Genomic DNA, 12,493 nt, shown 5'->3' with positions numbered 1-12,493 from the left:
ACGGAGTCTCCTTTGACCACAGCCAAGCCCTGAATGGTGGGACCCCACTTCCAAAGCACCAACATCCTGCTGTCCTCAGTGGGAGGGAAGGAAGTGTTCCTCCACACTTCCACTGATCAGATCAGGGTGGAGGAAGGCTCGGTATCTGGATTTGAAAAGGAAGTGCAGGAGCGTACAAGGCCATGGACTGTCAGTCCCCTTGGCAAGTTCACCCCGGACCTGCCGGTGAGAGAGCTGAATCCTAGGGAGGATCTTAGGATATCAAAAGGCTGATTGATTAAGAACAAAACCTGTAACCCCAAATGACCCCTTTCTACTATAAAAGGAGATTTGGGGGCATCCCTAACATCCTCCCTGGTGCATATAGTCTGGGTTTCCCGGTTTTCAAGAGCTGAAAATTGTAAAATCAGCTTTTCCACTTCCTTAGCATAAGCTGTTATTGATCATCTTGTTTTCAAGGCAAACACGCACACACACATACACGAAAATTCAAAATCAGAATCCAGTGAGGCACCCCAAAGAGTGAAGTTTGCTGTATATAAATTTTTAAAAATATTTTAATTATTGTCTATCAAATTCGAATTTGGCGGTAAACATCACTTTTCATAAAGACATTACTTATATATTAACAAATCAATCGATTCATTCAGTCTGGTAGCTTTGTAAGAATCCATGACTTCGGTTTTTCTAGCTCAGCTTCGCTTAACTCATGGTAAACACCTGGGAAACTATGAAACTTTGTGCTCACCCCTAGAGATTTTAACACTGAGTTTGTCTCTTCACCCCAAGAATGAAGAACTAACTCGTCTGCAGTACCATGACACTGAAATAATTCAGGAGAGACACCATCACGTTTCTGAAGAGGTTGGTAAACAGCAGATGTTTTATTCAGAAAACTAGAAAGAGCAAGTTCTCCTACCACATCTTGGTGATTTCTGTATGCTAAATGCATCGCCACGTACCCTCCCATAGGAAATCCTCCTACTGATATTCTGTTCTTCTTGATACCACTTTTTGCTTCACCATCAATCAAATCTGAGAGCACCTGGCACATGACATCAATTGATTCAAGGTGCTCTGGGTAGTCATTAGATATTTTAAATCTGTCAAACCATCCATTGGAGAGTCCTCCTTTCAAAGAAGTATATGGCCTGGGAGGAGCTGTTAGATAACTTTTATGCGTTGGACTGTTAAATCTTGATTTAAAACGTGCTTGATCCACGTTCTCAATCCTTGTCCAGAATCACCTGAGCCGTGCAGGAAGATCAGAGAGGCGCTGTGCCTCGCAGCCGGCAACCCATGCAGCGGGGCAGGCGCCCTGAGCCCGACAGAGCCGCCGTGACTGCCGCCACCACCCTGCTGCATAGAAATTTTAAGAAATTTAACCAGGATGTGAAGGAAAGATGGAACGCAGATGATGACAAATGACTCTGTGTTAAAACTGAATCACACAAGCACGCCCAAGATGTGGGGAACAAAGGCGCTGACCTAAGTAAACTTGGCAAACAGGCTTCTGGCTGGATTCTCTAAGGCTCAAAACTAGAAGAATAAGTACACAGCATAGTGCTCTAGTTGGAAACCTATTTCTCACAGGGGTATGTATTCAAACTACTTAATATGTATGCTAGGGCTGAGACACTGTATAAAAATATTATGGATTGTAAGAGCCAGGTTTCTTTACTGTTGGAGGAAAGTCACAAAGAAGGAAAGTGGGAAGGTTAGAGGGAACCCTGTGGAGCTAGACTGGGGTCAGAGGCAGCAGTCGTGACTCATGCTTTTGTTCTAAAGATAGTTACATAAATAAAGATGTGTGTATATGAATGGGTTAGTAGTGTGTGTGTGTATGTATATGTGTGCCCAGAAGCAGTAACACCCCAGTATCAATGAGCACACCTAATGCTTTGATCTCTATTTCTAAACACCATTCTCCAATAAAAGGAACCGGGGCTCCTTGGTTCGTTAGCGGCGGATTCCAAGGCTAAGACAAGGAAAAGACAAGATGAGAAGATGAGCCTGGAGCATCTCGTGGTTCTAGAAAGTAAGAAAGGGCGGAAGGGAGAAAGAAATAAAGAGAAGGAGCCATATCGAAAGGACACAGGCACCAACCTGAAGGACCCCCTCCCACAGTGAAAACAGCTGCAGGCAAGATCCACCAATGGATGGTGTAGTGGGTTGAACTGTGTCCCCTAAAAAAGTATGTTGAAGTCCTAACCCCAGGTTCCTGTGAAGATGATCGTATTTGGAATTAGGGTCTTTGCAAATGTGATCAAGTTAAGATGAAGTCATCCTAGATTACAGTGGGTCCCATATCCAATGACTAGTGTCCCCATGAGAAGGCGAGGGGACAGAGGCCCACACCCAGGGAAGACGGTCATGTGAAGACAGAGGCAGACAGTTGGAGGGAAGCAGCTACACAGCATGGAACGCCAGGACTGCCAGCAACCACCAGGAGGCAGGAGGGGGCATGGGACAGATTCTCCCTTGGGACTCAGAAGGAACCAACCCTGCAGACACCTTGATTTCAGACTTTTTGGCCTCCTGAACTGTGAAAGAATAAATTTCTATCATCTTAGGCCACCCAGTTTGTTTTTTACAGTAGCCCAAAGAAACTAATACAGGGTAAAATTAAAGCGTGAAGCAGAAATAGGGTATGTGCCTAATCTCAAAATATCTCCCCTCAAATACTTATTAATTACAAAGGGAAAAATAGTACTTTACCAAAATGAAAGCTGGTGGCCACCACCTTGACCAAATGGTAGAGGTTGACATCACTAGCGATACATATCGACCTCATGGCCTCCCCCACCGGCCCCCGATACGGAGCAAAGGGAAGGGCGTCCTTTGCATAATGCAAACCCTCAGTCTAGTCAGGAGAAACAGCTGGCACACTGAGGTTGAAGGGCACTCTACAACATGACTGACCAGTACACGCTATAACATCTCAAGATCATGAAAAATAAGAAAAGACTGAGGGAAAATCACAGGTCACAGGAGATTTAGGAGGCCGAAACTAAATGCAGTGGGAAATCTGGAACAGAACAAGGATGGTAGTGGGATAATTGGTGAGACCGGAATAATGCTGTGACTTAATTCGTAGTATTATACTGATGTTAATTACTTAGTTTTTTTTTAAATAAATTTATTTTATTTATTTTCATTTTTGGTTGTGTTGTGTCTTTGTTGCTGCGTGCAGGCTTTCTCTAGTTGCGGCGAGCGGTGGCTTCTTTCGTTGCGGAGCACGGGCTCTAGGCACACAGGCTTCAGTAGTTGTGGCGCGCAGGCTCAGTCATTGTGGCGCACGGGCTTAGTTGCTCCGCGGCATGTGGGATCTTCCTGGACCAGGGCTCAAACACTGGTTCAAATCCCCTGCATTGGCAGGCAGATTCTTAACCACTTCGCCACCAGGGAAGCTCTAATTTCTTAGTTTTGATCATTGTTCTGCGGTTATGTAAGATGATACCATAAGGGAATGTGGGGTGAAGAGTATACAAGAACTCCTTGTACTGCTTTTGCAACTGTTCCTTACATCCAAAATTATCTCCAAATTTTAAAAATAATAATCAGGAGTGAGGATGGTATTACTATGGGGGGAAGGAGGAATCCAATGGGGAAAGTCAGCCAAATGATCACTTGACAATTCAGACTTAAGAGATCAGGCACTGTGATATTAAGCTCGATAAATTACACCAACCACAATTGTACTTTCAGTACCCAAGGCACCAACAATTGGATCATTCAAAAACAACTCACTGTGTTTAACGTTTTTATTTTTAACTCTGCTTTGGTAGTACAAAAGTCATAGAAGTACAAACCAGACAGTTAAAAATACATTTGACACTCCGTGAAAAATTTCCTTTACAAATTTTTACATCGAGGTGGTAGCCAACTCATTTATTACATCAGAAGTTAGTCCATCATTAGTGTTTTATATAGTAACTTTGTTGTGGGTCTCCAAGCCTTCTAAAGGAGGAAAAACACAAAAGGCCTGTAAACATCCATTGCTTTGGGAACACTTAAAGATTCTTATTAGGTAATATAAACCAGTAAAAAGCATACATGTTGAAAATACTGAATGCTTAACTTTTGGCATATTTGGAAGCCAGTCAGACAACAACTGCTCAAGTATTAGAAAATATTTAAAACGTACTCTTGGTATAAATACAATTTAAATATTTTGAGTATTCTCTTGCCTGTTGTATTGCTATTTTTTAAAAAAAGCGATCTGACCTGAATAAAATTATAAAATAATTAAAGCTGAAGAATATCTTACACTTTATCCCTCACCATTCCGGGGGCATAATATTTTTAAAACAAAAAATGATTCCTCTTTATAAAACTAAAACTATTGGTCTAGACTGCACGCATATTATTTACACTAATACACACCCCCAAAATTCCTATATTGCTACTTTCTGGACCACTGTGAAATTTATTTCCATATTGCCTTCCCCTGGTCTACTGCGTGTATGCACGTACACATGTACAGCTTTTAATTAGTTGCCAGCAAAAATTCACATGAAATTGAACCTACCATTCATTTAAAAGGTTAGAAATTTTTAGTCTGGTGCCAGAAAAAGAATGGATACTTTAAGGTACATTTTCATGGGAATCATCTTTTGGGAGTCAAATGAGAATTGTGCTTTCATTTTGAAATAAAGGAAGTGCCAAGGCACCATACCGACATGGAGGCAGGTCTCGAAGATTTCCCTATACCTGGACTCCCCAACCTCCTGGCCCAGACCTCCCATAAATGTACTACTACCTTCACCTCTGGGTTCTCTGAGGTGTTTTGTAAACTGTAAAGCTTTTTTTTTTTTTTTTTTAAAGTGGGGTATTCCACACCTCCAGGGGAAAGTAACCCTCAAGAATCCTTTCAATAACAGACACTAGCTACAAGACGGAGAACAGGAAGAACACCAAGGAAAACATACCAGAGGAAGGTGTGGGTCCATCTTGCACCAGAAGTGGAGATTGTCTTGTTTTGTTTTAGCCTTGAGTTGTCAAAACAAGACTTTTTTTTTTAGTGACTTTAAACCATTTCCCCCTTTATTCAACGGCTAAATAAGATTTGCTTAGCTTGAGTTAAAACAAACAAAAAACAACCAAAACTCTCAATATTTTATAAGTGACCTAGGAGTGGCATGCTGGTAGCAGGTCAGTGCTGATTTCTCGTCTCTGAATCCAAAGTCTAGCATCTGGTTCCCTCTGACTCCATGATCTCTTGGGGGATCAACTGCCCAGGGTTAGACTATATCTTCAAGGAGCCTTCACCACCAAAGATTCATCTTTTATCTTTTGTAACAGTTAAACTGTAAGGGGATCGTCTTACAACCAGTGGCAAAATGAGATCTAAGGGTTGGGGGAACAGAAGCACAGGCACACAGTCATGTGTGTACATACACACACACACGCACACACAGACACACACACCCTGAGCATTAGCTCAGACGATACACATGTAGTTCACAGACACACACACCCTGAGCATTAGCTCAGACGATACACATATAGTTCCACTGTACATAGTTATCATACTGGAAAAATTGCAGTGTGTACACCAAGGCCACAGATGGGGGATTGGGAGGGGTGGTGGTTGGCAAGACAAAAACATGAGCTCTTTTCCTCCCTGGAAATGTAATACATTTTTCATCAGACGTTTTTAAACCAAAACTTGTTTCAAGGCAAACTGAATTCTGTATCCAGCATAGCAACAGTATTCCCTTTTAGCTTTCATCCACATGCCTGCAGACTCCACCATAGAAATTGTATAAAAGATAAAAAAATAATTCCCTAGGCAACTTTATATGTCATAAGTTTTCAGTCTCTTAGAACTCTTCAAATAAAGTCGCTCCTGCAAGAGAAAACAAAAAAGGTAAAGCTTGGCAAGCATCATATCACATGGTAATCTGGCCTAAATATTTAAGAACACAGAGGAATTGTAATCCATCCTCACCCCGTCCCACCCCATCCCACTGCATTCCTTCCCCCATTACACATTTCTTCTTTGAAATCAGTCTAAGGAAATTGAAGCACGAACATTTCCAAAGGACCTCTTTATTGAGGTTTTATAAACCAAGAAAGAACAGAACTTGAGAACCACAGTAGACTGACAGCATCAATCTTAATACAAGTTTCTGGGGTGACAGGTGGGCATTCTCCCTGTAAGTCCTTTAGCACTTCTTCTCAGGAACCTGTTCTTTAACTCTTCAGCTACATTCTGTCAAGTAATGAGCAACAGGGTGAACGTGGTCAGTCACAAGGAACCCTGTATGTGTCAGGTAATGTGACTTTCCCAGGCCACACCAAACTGAGTTAACTCTGCATCTCCATTGAGCAAAGGGTACAGCTTGGCTGGGATTTCACTGGGCAAGTACGAACACAATGATAAAATGCTCAATCTTCAGTCTTCATTGTACCTTGGAAGGCTCTGTATTATATTTTTTAGTTCTTCTAACAATTGCCCCATGTCAACATCTGTGTTTACATTACAAATGAAGCCCCCTATAAACCTGCAAAATAATTTTTTATTTTTCAAAGTTTTGTGTTTGTTTTTTGTTTTTTTTTACAGTGGTCTCATCTACGTGACAGTTATGTACCCTTTACTTTCCTGTTTTGAAGACCCAGGATAGGATTAAGATTCTACACTTGACTGTGTATATTGAAACATACACACAATGCAGGCAAACCTACACCAGGTTAAGGAACAAAACATTCTCTGTCTCCCCAAATTGTGTTTCCTATAAATGCTAAACAAAAACAGAGATGAAACCAGCTTACAGAAATATGAAGAAATAGCAAAAAGTCAATAGGTTGTCTTCACTGAAGTATTACTTTGTACTTATTTTATAGCTCATCCTTCACATGTAGCCTAATATTATCCATATTATCCTTTTCTGTCACTGTGTCATTTATAATAATCATAGTGTGTGTGTGTGTGTGTGTGTGTGTGTGTATACGTGAAGGAGAGAGAGAGAGAAGGATCTCCCAAACTAAATGGGTTTGGGAAAGAACCCTTACCCCCTTAGCTGAAAAGGAAATAAAGCATTATCCTCTAAAACATCAAGAACCAAGTTCTTAATTATAAATGAATAAGTAATTCCCTGCTCTGCATTGCTACAACCTAGCATGGCTAAACTATGGATTTGTACAATAAAACTGAACAAAGTCAAGTCTGGGAATACTGTCATTTGAGAGTCGATTAATGTGGAAGACACTAGCAGGGAAAAAAGTAGAAAAGCCAGAGGTAGAAAAACAGAAAAATTGTCCTAAGAGGAAAAAAAAAAAAAAAAAAAGTTAAAAGATAGGAGAGAATTTTCCCAGTAAACTTCAAACTAGGCCATTATCTAGAAAAAAGGGGTTCAACTACTTTTATGTCTCCTCTTTTTATCAGCGGCTCCCTTAGACCTGGACTGTTTCGCATCAAGGAAAACAAGGTCAAGAGCAAGGGACGTCAGAATGAAATGTTTCATCACAGTAAGAGTTTTCATTCCAACATAGTAGAACTTCCCATTTAGAGTTCTTTGCACAGGTTTGACCAACTCTAAGGAGTGGGCATGTAAGACCAAGGCTGGGCTACGAAGGAGGGGTCTGGAGCTAGTGGCCTGTCCCCAGATGCAGACCCCTGTGACTAGCTGTTGAACCTTGGCATCTCTGCAGCATCCCTCGTAGGGCTGTTGGGGGTTTTACATGATATATGTACAATGCTTAATACAGGGCCAAGCAGTCAGTTACCCTCCTAAAAGTTAGCTCTCGTGACCATTACCAGCATTCCAGCACAGCGGCTTCTGCAATGGCCTTCCACAATGGCCTTCTGCAGCTGATTAAAACTGCACTGCACACAATATCTTTGAAAGAGGATGTGAAAAATACAAAATGCTGCCTAAAAGTCTTCATTACTAATACCAGATGCAAGGCAGAAAAAAGGAAAGTTAACCTTTTCAGGCTCTATTGAAAACTACCCAGCACTGATTCACTGTTCTGGGCTCTCTGTCTTCACACACACTTAACAAAAGGGAAGCTTTGACCGGCACAGCAGCTCTCAATTTCCAGATAAATACCTGTCTTATCTGAGTGATAATCTAGAGGAAAGAAGATACCACATTTTGTACAGCTTGTAAATTTCCAACTGCAGCCTTATTTCTGGGACTGTGTCATGGTGCATTTGACATTGTTAAATTTCTTCTCATTTCATTCTACAGCTGTGAATATGACCATATTGATAAACAAACACATACTTTAAAATAGTATTTCTTTACCACAACGCATTAATATTAAAAGGTGCCTCTTCTACAGGCACAGAGCCGTCAGAAACCAGGCTGGCAGGAATGCTAGGGAAGGCTACCAGCAGCGGACCGACCGGAGGGCCACCTGTTGTTCTCAGGTCGCATCACCATGGGACCCCACCACATTTAACAAGACTGATCTATCATTTTTGGGTGGGATAGGGTGGGGAAATTTGGTGATTACTGTCTTACACAAGTGAGTGATCAAGCTGGGAGAAATGAAGCATAACTTCCTTACGTTGAAAAGCCGATTCAGAAATCCCAAGTGTGACCACGTCCATCATATAACAAGACTGATGGAGAGAAATTAAGAACCTCAGAAAAAATTTATCTGGAAAGAAAAGGTCATCTTTTTCTCTAGAGTTTATTGCTTTTTACACAATTCTAATTAGATAAAGCTAGAATCCCATTATGGTGTTAAGGTTCCACAGAAGCCACAACAGAGCTTTGATTAGGATGCATATGTGCCTTGTTAAAAAAGGATTCTCTAGAAAAAAGGATCTGGTCCCTTTAAAAATGAGAACCACGTCTTAAGAAACTAGAAGCCTAAACAGATTTAACTGACAGTGAACACTAAGCCCTCAAAGGACAGGGGATTAAGGAAGGAAGACTATCTGATTAATAACAATAGGGGCTGACATTTACGGAGTGCTTTCTATGCACCAGGCACTGCAGTGCTAAGCGCTCCAGATTCAGGAACTCAATCTTTTCAATGACTCCATGAGTCCATGACAACTCTCATTTTCATAAGTGGACGCTGAGGCTTGCAGGTTCAATACCTTGCCCAAGGCCACGCAATTAATAATAAGAAAGCAGTGATTTCAGCCCAGGCAGTCCCACCTGGAAGCCACAGTCGCTGCCACACCCATCACGCGGAGATATCCACCGAGCCACGAGGTCTTCTGCGGCCTGTCCTCCTCTGCTCTTTCCTGAATAACGCCAATGGGAAACTGTGCACTCCTTGGTAGTTTTGAATTTGTCTCACATGAGATTTGGCTCTTACTGGGAAGTCTGAAGGTTGCTCTTTCCTGAGTTATAGCTTCACAGCAATGTAAATGTGTTCATATATTTAGCAATAATGGGCTTCCCAAGTGACAACAGCTGAAAGTTTGTGATTTACCAACCCTTGGGATGGTGAGACTCAGAGCACTTTAGTCCAAGTAAAATGTAATTGTCGTCAAAGGTTATTCTGTGTCTGGAAACACAAGGGTTCTCCTGGAAAGGATTTAAATGCAATTCAGCAGTTCCCTCTTAGTCTCAGTAAACCTCTGATTCAACGTCTACGCTAGCTACAGGTAGAATAATTTAAGACTCTGAATGGTCCCACCTCTTTCTGATAAGGAAAACAAAACAAGTTAAACGTTGCCTCTTGACTGCCCTGTGACCGAGAGTCCAGCTACCTACATTTAGTAAGCCTCTACCTGAGTGTCAAACAAAACTGCAGCATCTTATAGGTTATGTCTAACCTGCCTCTCTGAGCCTCGGGAAAATGAAGGAAGGTCAAAAGCCATTAATTTTTCACACTTTTCCTTGCTAAGTGTTTAAACAGGTCTCACCTGACATAATATTATAATAATAACATCAAGTATTTGGCTATTTAGCGCTTGCTAAGCACCAAAGAGCAACATCCCTACGAGGTAGGTGGTATTTTAAACCCACTTTACAGATGGAGAAGTTGAGGCATCAGAGGCTAAGGAACTTGCCCAAGATTACACAGCTAAAAAGCGCCCGGCCAGGACTTGGGCACAAGGAGTCTGGTTCCAGAACCTATACCCTGGAGCTACTACAGCATCGTACATCCTTGCAGAAAATAGACAACTTACAGAAAACAGGGACTACTATTTCCTTAGCTATTTAATGTTAGTAGAGTCAAAGTCTCGAGTTACAAATGAAGAAAAATAAAAACTCTGATTATAACTATTAATTCCCTCTCCTATCTCGTTCTAGGTTAAAATGTCGCCAAAGGCATTTCGTTTTCTGCCTCCCTCGAGCCCCTTAGGTCTGCCTTTTCGTCCTCCGAAGTCTCTGTGAGCCTCCAGTGCTGCAGTTTCTGCGGCAAAAAGGCAGATGTTGCAGCCCTCTTTCCTAAGCCTTGTCAGAGGGCTGGCAGGGCCACCGGGGAGGACAGATAAGCTCCCTGGGGGGTCACCTTCTGGTCAGCACTAGGGAGGCGCCCTGGAGCAGACCCTGCCGAGGGAGATAACTGAGGAGAGGAGACAGCTTTGGTGGCAATTCAAAACAAAACAAAACAAAACCCTCTGGGCCCTCATGTTATCTGAATTCTGGGAATACTCACAAATATGTTTCAGTCTCTTCTGTACGCAGAACAAGACTGTGGAAGAATAACTTAGAACATCAGTGTTGATGACAGCAAAATATGTTTTTAGGTCCATGCACAACTCTCAGATTACGTCTGTAAATGTTTCGGGACTATTCCCAACAACAAAGAACAAACAGGACATACAACATTTTAAACGTGTCCAGCGTTTTCACTCCTCATGGCTCAATCAATGTGGGAGCATAAAAAATAGTCCACAGACCTTATCGGTCATCAATTTCAATAAAAAGCAAGGTGCAGACAAGTATCTAAGCTCTCATTCGTGGAAGGGCAAAGGAGGGGGCTGTAGATACATATATATGTTGTTTAAGTAGGTACATGCATAGAATAATCCTGAAAGGATATAGAGGACACGGACAACCCTGGTCCTCTGTTGGGAAGGGGACTGAGAGATGACATGTGTGTGGTGAGTAGAAGGGGCGTAGACAGGGTGAAGACATTTTTTTTTCATCCTGCAGCCTTTTATGGTGCTTAAATTTTGTATCGTGTTCATGCCTTATTTTTCTATTTTAAAAATGATTCAGGGCTTCCCTGGTGGCACAGTGGTTGAGAGTCCGCCTGCCGATGCAGGGGACGCGGGTTCGTGCCCCGGTCCGGGAAGATCCCACATGCCGCGGAGCGGCTGGGCCCGTGAGCCATGGCCGCTGAGCCTGCGCGTCTGGAGCCTGTGCTCCGCAACGGGAGAGGCCACGACAGTGAGAGGCCCGCGTACCGCAAAAAAATAAATAAATAAATAAATAAAAGATTCAATTTCAAACACTTGCAATATCCAGGACCTCAGAGACAGTGAAGGGACTGAACTATCAGGAAGCCCAAGTCCAGGCTCTGCAATAAACCATCTGCATGACCTTGAACAACATACATAATGTCCTAGGGCCTCCTTACTCTAAAACTAGGGGACCAAGGGGGCATGGGGAGAAAAATTACTACAAAAACTAGAACAGAAGCTCCATGAAAGCATGGCCCTTGTCTGTCCCTTTTCCACACTGCTGCATCCCTAAGGCCTGGCACAAAGTAGGGGCTCAACAAATACTTTTAAAAGATGTTAATTGTACTTGAGTTGACCTGAACTAGCCATCACAACTCCTCTGAGATCTTGAAGTCTATGATCTTAGTCGACTTGTTAGAAAACAGAATAGCTCACAAACCTGGACTGATCCAGGCACAGCTCTAACAGCCAAAAGACATCAGATGGTCCCCACAGGAGACCAAGCCTGAGGAAGGTTGATAATGTTGAAATGATCACTGCTGTGAGTTACCGGGCTAAACTGAATGCAGATTTTTTTCTTTGTTGAAGCAAAGCTCCCTTGAACTTCAAAGCCACTGAGCATATTGGCCCCAAAGTATGGATTTCTTCCCACCCAAGCCCTCTCCCTCCCCAGCCCAGGGATCTGGGAAAACTTCATCCTTCTGAGCCTGGCTCTTCCACTGTAAACCGGAGAGATGAGATGAGATGATCACTCATGATCCATCAGGTTGTATTTAAATTTCTGTCCCCCACTCAGCTCTTCTCCTCATCTGCCTGGTTCTACTGCCTATGCTTTGCACAGACAGTGAATGGTCAAGGACAGACATTAACTTCCCTCCACTTCCATATTTGAGATGGACTCAGTGGGACTGGTCTTCCAAGTAAGAACAACATAAGTATCAAAGTACTGCTTTTACTCTTTAGAAATGTATTCAGCCATTTCTGAATCAAGCCAGGTGGTCCTATCCATGCCTATCTGAGGTGCAGCTTCTGTTTATAAAGGCCAATGAATCACATTAAGGGGCTTCCATGAAATTTGTGATCCTTCTGCTTTAAAATATATATATATGGGCTTCCCTGGTGGCGCAGTGGTTGAGAGTCCGCCTGCCGATGCAGGGGACGCGG

The 12,493-nt window shown here is 42.5% G+C and overlaps 1 protein-coding gene and 1 pseudogene across 2 annotated transcripts in view; both read right to left on the bottom strand.

Moving 5' to 3' along the window:
• Positions 1 to 646: 646 nt before the first annotated feature.
• On the bottom strand, positions 647 to 10,081 carry LOC102976242 (lysophospholipase-like protein 1; annotated as a pseudogene).
• RELL1 (RELT like 1) overlaps positions 3,749 to 12,493 on the bottom strand; it is a 62,574-nt gene continuing 53,829 nt past the window's right edge. For both annotated transcript variants that reach the window (XM_028492078.2, XM_007113412.4), the window contains one exon: positions 3,749 to 5,851. The gene's annotated coding sequence lies outside the window, so the exon portion shown is untranslated. The remainder of the gene's footprint in view (positions 5,852 to 12,493) is intronic.

The sequence above is a fragment of the Physeter macrocephalus genome, chromosome 7 (genome assembly GCF_002837175.3).
Source record: "Physeter macrocephalus isolate SW-GA chromosome 7, ASM283717v5, whole genome shotgun sequence".
NCBI lineage: Eukaryota > Metazoa > Chordata > Mammalia > Artiodactyla > Physeteridae > Physeter > Physeter macrocephalus.
This window is presented reverse-complemented; position numbering and strand designations above follow the sequence as displayed.